Source organism: Pseudorca crassidens, chromosome 2, assembly GCF_039906515.1.
Source record: "Pseudorca crassidens isolate mPseCra1 chromosome 2, mPseCra1.hap1, whole genome shotgun sequence".
Taxonomy (NCBI): domain Eukaryota; kingdom Metazoa; phylum Chordata; class Mammalia; order Artiodactyla; family Delphinidae; genus Pseudorca; species Pseudorca crassidens.
The window spans coordinates 155,203,859-155,221,935 of record NC_090297.1 but is presented as its reverse complement, the minus strand read 5'-3'; the positions used below and the strand labels follow the sequence as shown (position 1 = coordinate 155,221,935).

Genomic DNA, 18,077 nt, shown 5'->3' with positions numbered 1-18,077 from the left:
ATTTTGTACTTATTTGCAACAGTTTGAAGTTTGCTTCAAAAAGAAAAAGAAAAAGTTTAAAGATAATTGTTTCAAATAGAGATAAATGTTTTATTTCACTTTTAGAAAAATATGGGAAATGCCTGAGTAACTTTACTCTAATACCTGGATGAAGTGGATAAATTTCTAGAATATAATTTAGAGCATTCAGGTAGGCCATATAATACCAAACTCTCCTATAATGGAGCACCTAAAAATACTGGACAACATTTTAAAAAATTATTTTAAATGCATAACTAAGTTCACAAGAAGGTGGATTATCCTCAGAGAAAAAAGAAAGTAGAAATACAATATAGGGTTAGCATAAGATTGTAAGCATAAGAACATTCAAAAATGTCGATGAACAAACTATCATAATAGATTTCAGCAAGTTTCTCATATGTATGTTAGATACATTGCTGATGGAAGGATCCACATGTGAAACACAACATATTCTAAATAAGAGTAATGACTAATAAGAAAAAATTAGGTGAAATACTCCATTCAAAATGATTTTTAAATAAAAAGCAGTTAAGAATAATTTTAACAAAGTGGATGAACCTCATAAAGAAAATAATACATTTTGTTGAAGAACATAAAACATCTAAAAAATGGAGAATGAGAATTTTCAATAATATTACACACATATCGATTTTTTCAAATAATTTAGAATTTCAGTGCAGTCTCAATCAAATGTAAATAGAACTATTTGTGGAACTTTTCAAATTAATTATAAATTTATACAGAAGCATAAATGAGGCAAAAGAATAAATGAGGCAAAAAATAAAATGAACAAGGTAAGACCACTTAATCTACAATTTAGCAAGAAATTCTATAAAGTTATAGTAATTTTAGAATAGTGAAATTGGCCCAGGAATAAATCTATAGATAAATGCAATAGAAAAGAGCCCCCTTAGAAGCATACACAGAATAATTGTATGATGGGGAGGCATCATGAATCAGTGGGGGAGAATTTGGACTATTTAACACATCTTGCTGAAACAATTACATATCTCTGTGTAAATAATAAAATCGTGAAATACAAAATAAAGTCCAGATGGATCAGAAACATAAATATTTTTAAAACTGAACTATTTGAGTCAAAAAGAAGACTAACTTTATGACCTTAGGTTAGAAAGATATTAATTAAATTATCCCAATAACACACATAGAACAGAAAAACATTAACAAATGTGGCTATAATCAGAATTTTAAACTTCTTCTTAATGAGAAATAACATTTACAAGGATAAGACAAACAACATATAAGTAGAACACATAAAACCAAGAATTATTTTTAAAGCTATGTAACCAAGAGAACTCCAAAATTTAAGAAGACAACAGAAAATGTGTGCAAAATGCATCAATAGACAATTTGTGGAATCCAAATAGAAAACAAACATATGAAAAGATGGTAAAAATCACCCATTATTAGGAAAGTGTAAATTAAAATCATGACATTATTTTTCATCTATCAGGCCAAAATTTTAGGATCTAACAGTACTGCATATTGATGACTGTATGAAAAACAAGTTCTCAGACACATCACTGATGAGAGTAAAAATAATTACAACCATTCTGGAAGGGAATTTGATGCATCTATTAAATATGAAAATGTACATACCCAATTTCTCCACAATTCTACTTTCAGGTCTCTGGGTTAAATAAATATATATGGACAAGGAGATAGATACAAAGGTAAGTACTGCACCCGCTTAATTATAGAAAAGTAAAAGAAAGTATGCACATGATGCAATAGGGGAATGAAATGAAGTGAAATGAAATATCATGGATTATTATTTAGTTGTTATGAGCATGAATTATATTTGTATTTATCAATATAGATAGCTCTCAAAAATATGGTTGAATAAACAAGTAAGCTCTTAAATAATATGTACAACTATTTAATGTTTTAAAAACTCAGGGGCTTCCCTGGTGGCGCAGTGGTTGGGGGTCCGCCTGCCGATGCGGGGGACGCAGGTTCGTGCCCCGGTCCTGGAGGGTCCCGCGTGTCACGGAGCGGCTGAGCCCATGAGCCATGACCGCTGAGCCTGCGCATCCGGAGCCTGTGCTCCACAGCGGGAGAGGCTGCGGCGGTGAGAGGCCCGCGTACCGCAAAAAAAAAAAACAAAAAAAATGCTCAGAACAATAATATTTGTGTGTGTGCGTGTGTCTAAATGTACGTAAGAGAACTCCGATAAAAATAATTGTCTTCTTGGAGATTTAGTCAATATGGGTCATGATAGAGGTCAAGGTCAAAATGGAAGTTTATTTCTAAACATAACATTGTAATTTTTAAAGAAATGATCATATGTTCATATATAACTTGTGTACTTTTTCAAAACTTGAGAAAAATAAAGGCCAGAAGTGTATATAATATATGATATCCAGGCAACAAAATAAATTGAACAGAGACTAGAAGATGTGATGCTTGCTGGGAGAATATGTGCTGGAAATTCTCTTATGGGCTTCTTAGGTCTTACTAATATGAAATCTACAAGGGAGAAAAAATACATATTCTTTCTATACTGTATTTAGAAAGACTTCATTTTCCCCTTGTATCTATCATTAACACCCACCATTTATTTAAGAACAGGTTTCTAATCTTGTCAGAAAATGAGAACCATTAAATCGCCTGATGCACATGAATTGCTGCATGCCCTCAGCATGAACAGAACTTTATCAATTTGCTGACTTTAAGATGACTTCAAGATTCAAAGCTCTGATCCATAGTCTCCACTATCAAAGATGCCTCAAGGAGAAAGACAAGCTGCATCATCCATACTAACCAATCTGTGGCTTACTTGGTCTTGTCTGTCTCAGAGAGGCTTATTCCCATCTCAAGTTCACTGACTGTTTTCATTACATAGGTTCTTTTGAGGTTCTGACCTGAAGCAAGTACAAGTGGAAAGGCTCAACTATTTAAAGATGAAGTAGAAGTTCAGCCTTTAACTCCTAGGTCCAAAATTTTCTTCTGTGACCACACATGAGGGTATCACAAATTTAAAACCTGACTACATGCCTCTCTATCATTCAGGCCACTGTAAGATTAAATGTGACACAATTGATTCAGAGAAATATTAATAACTGGATTTTTTTCACCTTAGCTTCCTAAGCTCCCAAAGAAGTTTCATCACAAGACTCATTCTCCCCTCCAGAGCTTTGAAAAACATAGATTGCATATATGCAAATGGAAAGCTTTCTGTTAAGAATTAATGACTAATACAAGAAGAAGCTCCTATCAACTCTCTAGAATCACAGTTTTCAGAAGAATGATAGAGTAGAGAAAATGGCTAAAGTCCCAAGTTAGAGTACAGACAATCTAAGTCCAAACCCAAACCATGGGACTTACATACTCCACATGGCTATAGGGAGAGTTGGGTCTGCAAAGCAGACTCTGGGATTTCTTCTCTAGCCAGGCTCTAAGACCTCAGATTACTTCCCACAGTAGATAAAACAGAAACAACGAAGCTCTTATTTCCTGAGAAGAGGATATGCCCATATGAGCTTATCACAGGTATATAGAAAGGAGAGGAGGAGCCCTGGTCCTTGTTTTTGAGCCAAAGTAATGTCTGCCAAGACTTCCAGTCTCTCTCGTTACCCTGAAACTTTTCTCCCCAGAGGACAAGAAGAAGCTAACAAGATCTGTCAGAAGCTGAAATTAATTGGTCCTTTTGGAGCAATTGAATCTACAAAAAAATTGACTGGTACTGGTAAGTGAATTTATAGATAAAAGATCTATACATAAAAACCAATTGAATTGAAAGCATTTTCAGAATGGTAAAGACTTCCAGAAGTCTGATCCTCCATAAAAGCAATGAGAATGCTAGCAAAAATGATCAAAATCAATTTTTTTCAGAAATCTAGAAATTAACTAAAGGCTTGTAATAATTGGAAAAGCATTTATTCAAGAAAGCCAGATGAATTTTGGTAAGAACAGTGAGTCTTTGGTGTTTTAACTCATCTTTTTCCCATCCCCCTTTCCCTAGCTTCACGGTCACTTTGAAAGCCAAAAGCCTCACAACTACAGTGAAAGCCATCAACCTCACAGCCAGCAGACAGAAGAAAGTGTGTTTAGATCTTCACAACAGCCCCATCCCAAAAGATTCATCACTCTTGGATCTGTCTGGCAGCTTCCTGAAAAGCTCTATTCTCAGGTCTTCTCTTCATTTGACCTGACTTAGAACTTGCACTGTGAGAAGAGCCCTATCACTAGGGTGTTGGCTGAAAAAACAATCAGTAGCAATTATTTAACATCACAGCTACCTGAGGCAATGATACCAGTTGGGGATTATAGGAGGCTGACTTAAAAACATAAAAGGAAAAACTGAGGAATGATAAAGCTATGATATATTCCAAGGAATCTAGAAGGTCATACACAGGTACAGTTCTGGGCATATGACCAAGAAAACCCTGAGAAGGCCCTACTCTTTCACCTTTGACTAATCTTAAGCCTCTGTGAAAACAGGAAGTGAAGGCAAAGGAAGAATTGTAAACTCCCTGCTGGAGTATTGAAAATATGAGCAATTTACATACAGAGCCTCTCAGTGAATGTTTGGAAGTTTATTGATTCAAGGTATTTAAAGAATCTCTGTCTAATTTTTAGCTGACCACTAAGGTACCTGAGCAGACAATTAAGTGACTGCACATGACAAAAATTAGACTTAACAGGATTAGTCCAGGGAAGTCTTGAAACAAAGAGCAGAAACAATGACAAGAACAAACAATAACAAACATTTGGGGAAGGGAGGGTGGCACCAATCTAATTTCTAGAATTACCACATTGTATTATCTAAAATGTACAGTTTTCACCAACAAATTACAAGAAGTGCACCCAGGCAGGAAAGTATGGCCCATACTCAGGGGGAAAAAAGCAATCAATAAAAACTGTTCCTGCAGAAGCCCAGATGTTGAATTTATTGAACAAAGATTTTAAATCAGCTATTATAAATATGGCCAACAATGAAAGGAGATCAGGTCTAAACAATTAGAGGAGAATATGAGATATTATCTCACCAAATAGAGGAAGAAATATCCAAAATTAAAAAATACATAGAGACAGAAATTAGATTACTGGTTGCCATGGGCTAGAGGAAAGGGGGAATATTGAGTGACCAGTAATTTGTTTCTTTTCTGAGTGATGAAATGTTTTAAAATTAGATAGTAGTAATGGGTGTACAACTCTGTTAATATTCTAAAAACCACTAATTTGTACAATTTAAAAGGATAAATGTTATGATGTGTGAATTATATCTCAATAAAGATGTAATAATAAATCAATTGTGTTTCTATATAGTAGCAACAAACAATCAGAAATTAAACTTAAAAAATACTATTTGCAATGGCATCATAAACATGAAATACTTAGGGATAAATTTAACAAGATGTTTGAAAGATCAGTACATTGAAACTTCAAGCATTACTGAGGGAAGTTAAGGAAGACCTAATTTAATGGTGAAGTACATTCTGTCCATGGATTGGAAAAAATCAACTCACATATATTGACAAGTGATTTTTTGACAAAGGTAACAAGATAATTCAGTGGAGAAAAGATCATCTTTTCAACAAATGATGCTGGTACAATTAGATATCCATAGGGAAAAAATTGAACTTCATTCCATACACAAAAATTAACTCAAAGTGGTCATAAACCTAAATATAAAACTAACACAATAAAACTTCTATAACTAAACATATGGGAAAATTTTTGTGACTTTGAGTTAGTCAAAGATTTCTAAGATATGACACCAAAAACATGATCCATAAAAAGAGAAATTAATTAATAAATTAGATCTCATCAAAATTTTAAAGTTTTGTTCTTCAGAAGAAACTGTTAAGAGAATGAAAAGTCACAGATTGGGAGAAAATATTGTTAGTTTTATTAGCTACTTGGTAAATCCATCTTCACAGCTAGCAGTTGGTAGAATCTGGAATTCAAAGTCAAGAGTGTCTGACTGCAAAGCCCATGTTCTTCACCAAATCAGATAGGTCTCCTCCTACAGCAGTAACACTGTATCTGGCCCATGGTATACGCTTAGTAGATAATTGTTGCATGAATGATACCAATTAAGTAGGTGGGAACTCACTTGTATGTGTATTGTCAAATGAAAAAAATTCACAACCTATAAGCTGAGAACTATGTTTTTATTCGGTGAACAAAACTGAGGACTTAAGCCCAAGACACAGCATCTCAGATAACTCTGAGAGATGGCTCTGAAGAGGTAGAGGAGCCAGGATACATAGGAGTTTTTGCAACAAAGACCAGGTAGTCAGGACTTTAAAAGATTACTGTTAATTAAAGAAAATCAGATATCTCAAGTTAAGGAATTTAGCACTTTCTGTGTATGGGAAGATGCAAGAGTCTGGGCTCACTGGAATCATTCCTTTGATATGTACCTCAGCTATCTGGGGCCAGTATCCTATGCTTTCTCATGGTGAGGCTCCTCAGGGTGCACTGTTGGGGGTGGCTGCAGTGGTTGACTGCTAGATAGCTGGCATCCTGTTTCTATCCTGAGTTCCCTCAAGTCTTATTGTCAGGGCAGCTGTAATGTGATGACTTGATGGCTGCAACATCCTTTGTTTACTGATATGGCAGGCAACATTTTTTTTCATTGATAGTCCCTCCCTTTGGTCATAAATTCAACCAACGTTTGGGAGACATTTCATGACCAATTTTGTACCATGTTGCTAGGAAGGCTCATTCCTAAATCAGGCAAAGATTCTGTTGATATGCCACTCAGCGTGCTAATTTCTGGATAAGCCCTGTTGATAATTTAAAATTCTGTGAATCCCCTGTCTTACTACTTTTTTATGATCCAGAAAATGTTTTCCCTTGTTGCTTCTTCCCATACCTATCACACTATTACAATTATTCTATGTGTAGTTATGAATTTAATCTATTTCCTCAAGATGTTTAGCTATCATTAATTTTGTTGGAGGCCAGGTTACACTTTGGGTAATGTAAGAGACAAGAATCCTATAAAATAGGGCTTCCCTGGTGGCACAGTGGTTGAGAGTCTGCCTGCTGATGCAGGGGACACAGGTTTGTGCCCCGGTCCGGGAAGATCCCACATGCCACGGAGCGGCTGGGCCCGTGAGCCATGGCTGCTGAGCCTGCGCGTCCGGAGCCTGTGCTCCACAACGGGAGAGGCCACAACAATGAGAGGCCCACGTACCGCAAAAAAAAAAAAAAAAAAAAAAAAGGATCCTACAAAATAGACAGGATATAAGTAATACAACTAATAACATTGACAAAGTCACAGTGTAGCAGGGAGACACAAAGTATAAGTAATTTGGAAATAAAGAACAAATTAAAACAATGATTAGTATAACTAGTTGTAATCTAGTTGCAATAAATCATCAAGTACACCAGACAGCCAGCTGGAGAAGCCAAATTCTGAAAGGATCAGATAGAGAGAAAAGATGCATGTTTCATCTTTGTTTACAAAGGTATATTTTATCAACTTGTTGCACTTCATAGCATAAGAAGAAAGGTTTCTGGAAAACAGAGATTAAAAGCCAGTATATTTCAAAAGAAGTCATAAAGTTATAAATCATATTTATCAGTTCCTCATTCCACATAATTAATTAATTCCTGTTGATTTGGATGAAGTCATCACTTTCCCTATTTAAGTGATATGATCTAAAAATTATCAGAAACTTGTATCTGTCAAAAAAGTCCTTTTATGAATTTTGTTGAAGATCTCCATTTTATAAAAGCATCAGTGCAAAATAATGATTGTCTATAAAGGACAAAACTTAAAATGGCATGGTTAAAGATTTGATTACAATGCAGTTGGCAAGAAACTTGGACTTTTCTGTGACATATAACACTTTAAGATAATAACTAGAATTAGAACCAATAACATTATACCAGGACATATCAGACTTTCAGGAATTCTATATAAAGTTTGGAATATCTATATTCATGACATTTATTCATACAATACGACCTAAGGTTTATGGCCAACCGCTTAATAATGTTTCTTTAGTAATTTAACCTACCAAATAAGCCTACTTGGTTTAATATTACTCTCTGAGGGATTCCCTGGTGGCGCAGTGGTTGAGAGTCCGCCTGCCGATGCAGGGGACGTGGGTTCGTGGCCCGGTCCGGGAAGATCCTACATGCTGTGGAGTGGCTAGGCCCATGAGCCATGGCCGCTGAGCCTGCATGTCCAGAGCCTGTGCTCTGCAACGGGAGAGGCCACAACAGTGAGAGGCCCGCGTACCACAAAAACAAAACAAAGAAAAAGCAGACCTCCAAGAAAATTTGTTCTCTTAACAGAGAGAAAATCAAACTCCAGTCTTGTACTAGCTTACTTTTAACAACAAAATTCATTTACTTAATTAAATTCAATCTAAATTTAGCTAATCCTGATCATGCATCAAACTCTTTTCTTGGGGTTCCTTTTCTGCAACCTCTCATCTCATCTCATCCTTTTCTGCAACCTCTCATAATATGTCTCCATATTAGTTTGTGCCTTATGTTTCCATCCAAAAACAACCAGCTCTAAGACAAAATTAATCTTTTCCCCTTAACAAAATATATTGCTACTCCTCATACGTTCTTTTGCTGAAAACACACATTCTACTTTTCTTGCGTACTGAAAGATTTCCTTTATTATTCCTAGTAGCTTTAATTACATATTACAAATTTAACCTTTAAAAAACTTAATCCCGGGACTTCCATGGTGCACCGTGGTTAAGAATCTGCCTGCCAATGCAGGGGACATGGGTTCGATCCCTGGTCTAGGAAGATCCCACATGCTGTGGAGCAACTAAGCCCATGCACCACAACTACTGAGCCTGTGTGCTGCAACTGCTGAAGCCCGTGTGCCTAGAGCCCCTGCTCAGCAACAAGAGAAGCCACCGCAATGAAAAGCCCATGTACCACAATGAAGAGTAGCCCCTGCTCACTGCAACTAGAGAAAGCCTGTGCCCAGCAACGAAGACCCAACACACCCAAAAATAAATAAAATTATTAAAAAAGAAAACAACTTAATCCCTAGCAAAAACTGACAATCAGTAAGTGATTGTGAACTGTCTGTCATACCAGAATTTCCTGATTGGAATATCCCATAGCCTCATGAAACATATAACAATTGATTCAATGTGGTACAAGACATGTCTAATAAACGGAAACATCTTTAGTTTCCCTCTCATAAGTAAGTAAATTTAGACCTGTTTAGCAATTTAATGTTCTAGCATCTTATTTTCTTTGGAAATGACCTAGCTATTCAATAAACTTCCATCATTTAACTTAATTTAGCACAACTCTAGAATTTCCAGTTAACATAACTGGAGAGGTAATTTTAAGTAGACATTTTAAAAAATATAATTGTTTTTAAGGAGTTCACCCAAAAGCTCTTATCTCATTTGCATTCCATTTACTTATAAGAATTTCATCATACCAAGTTATTTATTTTTCTTGCTGACAAATTTGCAACAGATGTAACAAGATCTTATTTGACTTCTATTAAACTGAGGTACAATAAAAGTATTATACTTAATGTTGATGACTCTAAAGACGTGTATAAATTAGTTCAACAAACTTGAACTAACCTTAATACCAGATGTCAATTTAATATTGAATATTTCCCAGTTCAAGTGAACCTGAAAGTCATTTGGGTTGGGTTTTTTTATATTTAGAAATATTCAGTTTGTAAGCACTTACTGTTAAGTCAATTAAATAGAGCTCTTTTATAAATTTAATTTTGATAATATTTTCCAGAGATAGAGACATCTCATATGTATAAAGTATACACAGACATATAAACAGAGAAAACTAGAGATCTCAAGGCTTCTCTTAAAAAAAAAGTTATGAATCATGTATTACAATATAAACTTACTAGTTTATATATAACCGTTGGGATAAATTAAAGCTGACTAAGGCTTTAGTATTTGTGGAAAAGACTTTTAAGATTTGTATTTGTCCTTGATAAAATTCTAAGGACACTAGATTTTCAGCTGAGGGAGGCTTCCCAGCAGTTTGAGTTTAAAGCTGCCACTTTTTCCCCCCTTGGTTTCAGGTTTTACCTGATTAAGAAATTAGGCTCAGTCTCAGATCCTTGTAGCTAGTTTGTATTTCTGATTTGTAGAGATATGCAAGACAAAAACAGTTGTTTTTAGCTCTCCCAAAGAACTGGTCTGTCACCTAAATGATATTAAAAGATTGATTTGCCCAACTATATTTTCTATATTGGTGAGAATATTTCTAACTAAACTGAAAGTTAAGTGTTCTAGAACTTCAGGGTTTAACTTATCATGCCTTCAAAATTTGTATAAGGCATTCAACAAAGAACCTCTTTCTGAGTTCACAAGTTAAACCTGAAGCAAAATCACTAATTTTATTGTTATTAACCCCTGAATATTAGTTTCCAGTTTTACTTTATATTGTACGGTTCAGGTAACCCTATTGGTTTTCTTTGGTATGGGTAATTAATATTTTCTGAGGGACATATTTATATGCCTTATCTTATAATACCATGTAAGGCAAGCATTTCCCCATGAAACATGCTTATCTCACAATATAAATAATCAAAAGAGATGTAACCATCTCATAAAAAGCCCATATACATATATATATACACACACACACACACACACACACACACATAAATTTTTGTAAACTTTATCTTGATCCTATCAACTTTTATACCTTTGACTTTAGTTTTCATTAGGACTCAGTCAACAAGTTTTGATCTTACAGGAGGAGTCCTAGAAGTTTTTCTTTTTATTCCCTGTCCAGTTTATCTATTTTTAAATAAAAGGCTCTGGGATCCCCAGAGAGGGGTTGAGCCAAGGAACTCAGGTCCTTTTGTCAATCTTGATTAATTGACCTGTTGTTTTTTATTAGTTGTTTTTTTATTAGTAATTAGTAATTATTGGTCAGGTATCTCAGTGTAATTTTTTCAGCCCTTTAAATCTATCTATCTATCTATCTATTGATCAATTGATATAGATAGATAAATAGATAGATAGATAGATAGGTTTTAAACTGGGGTAAATAGAGTGGATTTGTTCGGCCTTTAATGTTGGGGACCAGTAGGGGATCCCTTCTGGTCCATTTAACCTTAGGTAGTGTTATATCAAAACCTTGTGTTTTAATCTCATGTCTGTTTTGCTTATCCCATTTTAAATAACCATCTAAAGATTTCTTTATCCATTTGGGATAAGTCCCTTTAAAATTTCTACCTTGTTGGGAAAAATCTCTAGACTTTCCTCACAGTTTTTTTCCTGTTAATCAACTTAGTTAACATTAATTATTCTAATGTTTTTGTTAGAATCTGTAAGACCCATTAAGGGGAAGCAGAGAATAATATAAGCCTTCCCAAACTGGTTTTTCTTGTTTGTTTTAAACTAAGCAAGTTCCCACATATTTTTGCCCTTGGGGATCCTTCCCCATGAATCCTGTGCATTCTTTCATCTTAGCACCAGAGACAGATTATATCAGTGTTATTTATTTTGAGTACCTGTCTCTCTATTTGGAGTGCTTATAACCTGCCCTTATCCATCCAACAATAAGCAGAGTACCTGGAATATAGAAAAGTTGGATGGAAGTATTTTAAACCTACTGATGAGCTGCAGAAGTCCTATATGCCTTTAAAATGAAACAGTCAAGTGTTGAGAGTATGTCTGTGCTCCCTTCTTCTTAGGATCTAAAGCGAACTGTAACTTCCAAGTATACAAGCCTTCTTTACATCCATTGAAAGCAATCCTACATACTCATTCATGTCTGCCAGACTCAGTGGCTTGCTGAAACCTAGCCCTGGCTAATAAGTAAAAAAATCTCTAAGTAATCTTGATCTGCATTTAAATGTGTAAGATTAATTGTTCATGGGTTCATAATATATACTTTAGTCATTTGTTTAATATGCTAATCTGGATCTTGTATTCTGATCCCCAGTTTTCTTTTAAGGCAAAAAATATATAAAATAAAAATACATACATATAAAATGTAAAATATAAAAATAGGGTGCAGCAGTTTGGTATGATGAAGAATAGATTGACTTGTTGGAACACTACTATATTTCATTACTTTAAAGATTCACCAATTATAAAATGAACAATTATATTATGTATCACTATAAAAGGGGAAAAAATAGTCCACAAACCACTGTCAATTAAACCAACACAATGCTTTTGTACCACTAAGAATTTTATTTTAAACTTATTGAAAGAGTTTTTTAAGAACTTATTCAAACATTCAGTCATATATCACTCTTGTATATCCATAAAGAGAAAAAATATGAGATAAATATATTGTTAAAGGATTCCAAAAGTTTCTTCTCATTCAGAATCTGGTTATTCAGAATGACTTTGCATCCCAGTTATTGATACCCTCATCCTTCCACAAAGTATTTTCATCTGTGTCATCAAGAGAACAGTGGTGTAGGACTTCTTAGGAGAGGACTACATCAGGAGCAACCTGCCGTACATTTTGATGCTGGCCTTTTCTTGATCTTACCAGAAGATGTCAGTGGAAGTTTTTTCAGACAACAACCAAATCGATTATTCCTTCCTCAAATGGTCCTTAAATGGTCTGTTGGCGAAAGTATTGAAGGCTATAGTTGCCCAGTCCTGCACCAGAAATAGCAACCAAGGGCTGCATACATATGTAGTAACAGCTAAGACATGAGACAGTGACTGCGGGATGCTGTTGATTATAAGATATATCCCAGTTTCAGAGAAGTAAAATGTGCAAAAAAAAGTATGTCTTAGAGTCTTTGGATCTGTCACTTGCTATTTGTGGCATCTTGGGCAACAGGAAAAATGTTTAGAGCCCAGGATTTTGAGTGTTCTTAGCAAAACATTGTACTAGAACAGTTTCATCTTTAAAAGTACATCCTAGGGCTTCCCTGGTGGTGCAGTGGTTGAGAGTCCGCCTGCCGATGCAAGGGACACGGGTTCGTATCCCGGTCCGGGAAGATCCCACATGCCGCAGAGCGGCTGGGCCCGTGAGCCATGGCCGCTGAGCCTGTGCGTCCGGAGCCTGTGCTCCGCAACGGGAGAGGCCACAGCAGTGAGAGGCCCGCGTATCGCAAAAAAAAAAAAAAAAAAGTACATCTTAATCTCATCCACTTGAATGTTAAAATACAGCCTATTATGGAATATTGAAAAGTTAGAATATGGAAATTCTTTCTGTCCCTTTTTACACTATACTAGTGTTAGAATATCAGGACACATTAAAATGCTGTAAGGAATGGGTAGTTATATTATTATCATTACTTACCCATGTTAATGATATATCTCTTCATTAGATGATCCAGACTTTTGAGAGTTTTACTTTCTAAACTGATGGAGGAAACACAATTTAAATATACTTTGACAATAAAATTTAATTTCTGTTCACTTCAGTAGACAGGAATTTTGGAATATTGGGGAGTATTGGGAGGGAACATCTCCCCCATTATGCTAGCTGAAATCGAGGTTGATAGAGTAATTTTCTGTCTAAAACAGATAAAACACAGCTATATATATATATATATATATATATGAATCACTTAGTAATGTGCATGAAATAATATGAACTAACATTCATTGTTATATTTAAACAATGTCCTAAAATTTCAAGTAACTTAGAACATCAGTTCAGATTCTTCATTTGCAAACAACAGAAAGCCAGTTTAGTTAACTAGCTAAAAAAGGAGGTTCTGGAGGCCTGTTGGGACTTACACAAGCTGGTGGGAAGCTGGAGCATCAGGCTTGGAAATGAAATACCTGGAAGTGGGAACCTTGGCCATGCTGCTTGGGCCCACAGGACAAGGAGAGAACTCTAGGCATTTTCCAAATCTCTGCCTCTCTGAGTCATGATCCTGGTGGAAAATTTCCAATTGCTTGAGTGGAAGTCACAAGATTTCTGGGTGACAATTTGGGGGCTACTGAGAAGAAGTACTTATTTGGTATAATAGGCTCGGATTAGTGTTTTTTGGAAATAAAGAGATAAATCCCCTGGAGTGAGTGGCCCAGTTGAAGCTCTTGTACCAATCAGTCAAGGCTTCCCCAACTCTTCCCCAGCTGGGCTCCCCATACTGCTTCTGGGTCATCTCCTCTGATTGACATAGCCGAATAAGTGTGGATGGGAGACTTGAAACACCTGATCTGACTATATGACTTTACTAAGAAAAACCTCTTGCTGGCTTTTAGTTGCCTCCTGAGTAAAAATCCAAACCTTTTATCTGGCTCTTCATAGTCTCTGGAGTCAGAATGTCTATGGCTCAAATCCAGGTTCCACCAGTTTCCATCTCAATTTCTGTACCTCACTTTCATTGTCTGTGAAATGGACATAAGAGTTGCTGTGTGATTAAAAGAGTTTATACACATAATACAATCAGAGCAGGATCTGGCACAGAGTAAGGGCTTTGTAGGCATGATTATTAATCTTGTCAATATTATCTTTATCATCTTGTCAATTTTTATCTTTATTATTGTCTAGTGAATAAGGTATCCAGCTTATTCTTGTTAATAGAATTGCAGGCACCTAAAGTCCCACTGTGAAACATTGTGTATGTAATGTGTATGCATTGTGAGGGAAATAATTCCCAAGGAGGGAGACTGGGATGCTGTTAAGAAGGAAAACTAAATGTTGGATGGTGTATTAGTTCTCCAGAGAAATAGAACCAATAGGAGATCTATCTATCTATCTATCATCTATCTATCTATCTGTCTATCATCTTATGTGTACATATATATATATATATATACACATATATATGGGAAGAGAGAGAGAGAGAGATTATAAGGAATTGGTGGAGGGTAGTGGCTAATCCCAAGACCTACAGGGTACATCAGCAAGCTGGAGACCCAGAAGAGGTGATGGTTTAGTTCCAGTGTGAAGGCCAGCAGGCTCGAGACTCAAGAATAACAAATGTTTCAGTTGATGTTTCAGTTCAAGTTTGAAGACAGGGGGAATATGGTGTGCTGGTGGCTGGTATTCAGTCAGGAAAGAATTCTCTTACTTGGGGAAGGGTCAGACTTTTTGTTCTATTCAGGCCTTCAACAGATTGGTTGAGGGCATATTAGGGAGTGGTCTTCTGATTTACTTAGTCTACCAATTAAAATGTTAATCTCATCCAAAAACATCCTTTCAGAAACACCCCAAATAATGTTTGACCAAATATCTGGGCACTCCGTGGTCCAATCAAATTGACACCTAAAATTAACCATCACAGATGGCAAATCAATAAATAAACATACCGTGATTTGACTATAGTTACTTTAACAGAATATTGAAATTTGTTTATATAACTCAAATTCATAAGCAGCATATAAGCATTGAAATGTCATTGTTTAAGTAAATGGGTAGGGGAATGGAATTAAAAATACTAGCTGTATCAACAACCTAGTATTTGGGTATATCATGGTTAGTGTCTCTTTGAGCTGCAATGTATACCAGTTTAAAGTTTATTTATTAGACAATTAGGGTCAGAAATCTTGTAGATCTAAATGTGCATTATTATGCATAGGGTTAATGAAAAGCATATTCCAAACTAAATTAGTAATGATGAAATTAACTAAATTAATAATTATGAAATTAATAAAAGAACAACAAAAAGCCAAAAGTGACTGGGACACTGATAAACCATATCTTTGTCCTGAATATTGCAGGGTCTCATAGGAAATGGTGCATAGTGAAGCAGAGGTTTGTAGGATTGCCAAGAGGTAAATATAAACAAAACTCTCAACTCTACCAATATGATTATCTAAATCTAGTGGATTTTCAGTAACAGTGCTTAGTGCACAAAAAAGTAAAAATCTGTGTAACTTCATTTCCAACAAGAAACAAGGAGAGAACTTGCATTTTGGCATCAGTTTGAAGCTCATCAGAGATGATATTTTTATCCACCAATGGGCAAAACAGATCTTCCACAAGCCTTTTACAGAGATTTGGGGAAGAGGTTATGAGTGGCTGAGTTGAACACACTTTATGTTTCAATATATCATTAGGGTAATTAGTTCAAGTAATGGATAATTAGTTTGAGGACTTTTGATCCATTTATACTTTCCCCGGTATTTGCTGTTTTCGTTGGTCATTAGCAAATCAAACCTCAAAGTGTGGGGGAGGTAGGTGTGGGGGTAAAAGAAGGAAAAGAAAAAATTGAAAACTGAAAAGCAAATAAGAAAATGAAAGGAAAGAGCAGGGGAGGAGAGGGAAAGAGAGAAGTGGAAAGGGGAGAGGAGGAAAAGGCGGGAAGGGCAGGAGAGCAGGGGGATTTATATAACTGCATTTATATCACTGACATTATGAAGATGCCATGTAGGAATCCTAATATTGCTGCTCCCCTAAGGAAGAATCTAAGTAGGACAAGCAAGAATCACAATAGTATCCACATAGGGCAGCTCCCAGACCTTTTCCATAGGCAGCCATCTGGCGGGGGCGGGTGGTGGTGGGAAGTGGCCCACAGGTGTTTATGAGGATGCCTCCAGGCTCCCTGAAAGACTCACCCATTGACATCTTTTAGTGCAGGCCCAGCTCTGCTGGCTCCATGGAGCCCTTCTTGATTATCTTCACTGAAATAATCATTTCCTCCTCAGAACACTAAAGCACATTTTTGTTCTTCTACTCTTAGACATATCATGAGTATATTTTTAGAAATAAAACATAACCCAGAAATTTTTCCAGCATATAAATGTGTTTATATGCAAATACATGCTGACTAATACAGTTAATTTTATTTTACTTGTGACTGACTTGCTCTTATAAGCCATTTCAAATCCCTTAGGAAATGAGGTTTGTATAAATAAAAATTAATCTACATACAAAAGAAATCTTACAGAGGTGTAATAATACTTTACATAAAGTTACTCATTTAATACATTTTGTTACCTGAAATGTGAGACTGTCCTGGAAAAAACAGAACGTGATTCCCCAAATTATCTATGCTGCCACGTTTTATACTGCACGAGTTGTGTTCAGGTCTATTTTTCCCTTCCAGATTCTCAGGAAACTACCTTTAATTCTGACCATTATAATAGGAGGTTAAATGGGCAGTTTTGACCTTAACAATTGACTTGCCTGACACTCAGAGAATTAGCTCAAGGCTAATTGACAAGTCAGGTAGGATTTTAACCCAAGCCATCTATCCCAAGCCCTGTGTTTATTCCACTAACCTACAAAGTTTTGCTTGAGTGACTTTGAGAAGGTATAAAGTTAAGAGCCTCCTTTGTCACCAGTGAAGGTATTAACCTTTGAGTGAGAGCATGGTCTTGGGGAACTGAGTCTGCCAACTGTCTTCAAATTCTGAGGATGTCCCCTTGGCCATTGTGATTAAGATATATTGTGCTATATCATACCAGGAAAGTCTCCCTCTCCTGCCTGCTTTGCAAAACATTGAAGAATGCTTGTCTTGTCTGATCAAACTGTTCATAAGACATAAAGGGACCCCCAAAATTATCTTGCCCTGACTAGACATAGGATCTTGCGCAGTTAATTACCTACAAGTATGTATTTCCTTCTCCTGAAAATGTAGGTAATTGAAATAGATACTTTTTAAGATTCTTTCATCAGAACACAAGAAAAGTGTTTCCTAGGATTACTTTCTGGAGTTTTGAGAACAAGGATCAAATATGAAGATAGAATCATCAGAATAATATTGCCTTTTAAGAGACAACAGTATAGCTGCTTTGAAATGTACTATGGAGGGTTCATAGCGTAATGGTTAGCTCTGGACTATTAATTTGGGTATGACTGTCCAAAAATAAAAGTAAGTTATATTTTTAATTCACAGATTATAAGCCTATGTAGGGAAGAAAATGAAGTAAAATGAATAAATTTCACATCAAATTTATTTTTTTGTCTTGCTATACACTCTTTTAGACCCTAGGAACTTAATTTATAAAAAATAATGTTCTGTGTGCCTTGGTACATTTATTCTTGCCACAGAGGTCTCTCCTCTATAGTTCACTCTCCTTTTTCTCTCTCATCAGTCTTGTTATAGCTTATGTCTATTGTTATGTTCAGACCACATTTAGATGACTTTTTGAACTAAGCACTAATGTCGCTAAGCACTTATGTAGGCTATCCTGTGAGCCAGTTCTTTAAACAGCCCCTCCAAGATTGCA

At 35.8% G+C, this 18,077-nt stretch overlaps 1 long non-coding RNA gene across 2 annotated transcripts in view; it reads right to left on the bottom strand.

Annotated features, from left to right (window-relative positions):
- LOC137220015 (uncharacterized) overlaps nt 1–18,077 on the bottom strand; it is a 52,587-nt gene that overhangs the window by 16,405 nt on the left and 18,105 nt on the right. Inside the window, exons 3-5 of one of the 2 annotated variants that reach the window (XR_010941414.1) lie at nt 14,188–14,288; nt 13,249–13,310; nt 12,175–12,558 (exon numbers count right to left, since the gene is read on the bottom strand). This is a non-coding gene — a long non-coding RNA (uncharacterized lncRNA). Of the gene's footprint in view, nt 1–12,174; nt 12,559–13,248; nt 13,311–14,187; nt 14,289–18,077 lie in introns of those variants that run through there. The other variant, XR_010941413.1, reaches the window with a different exon arrangement.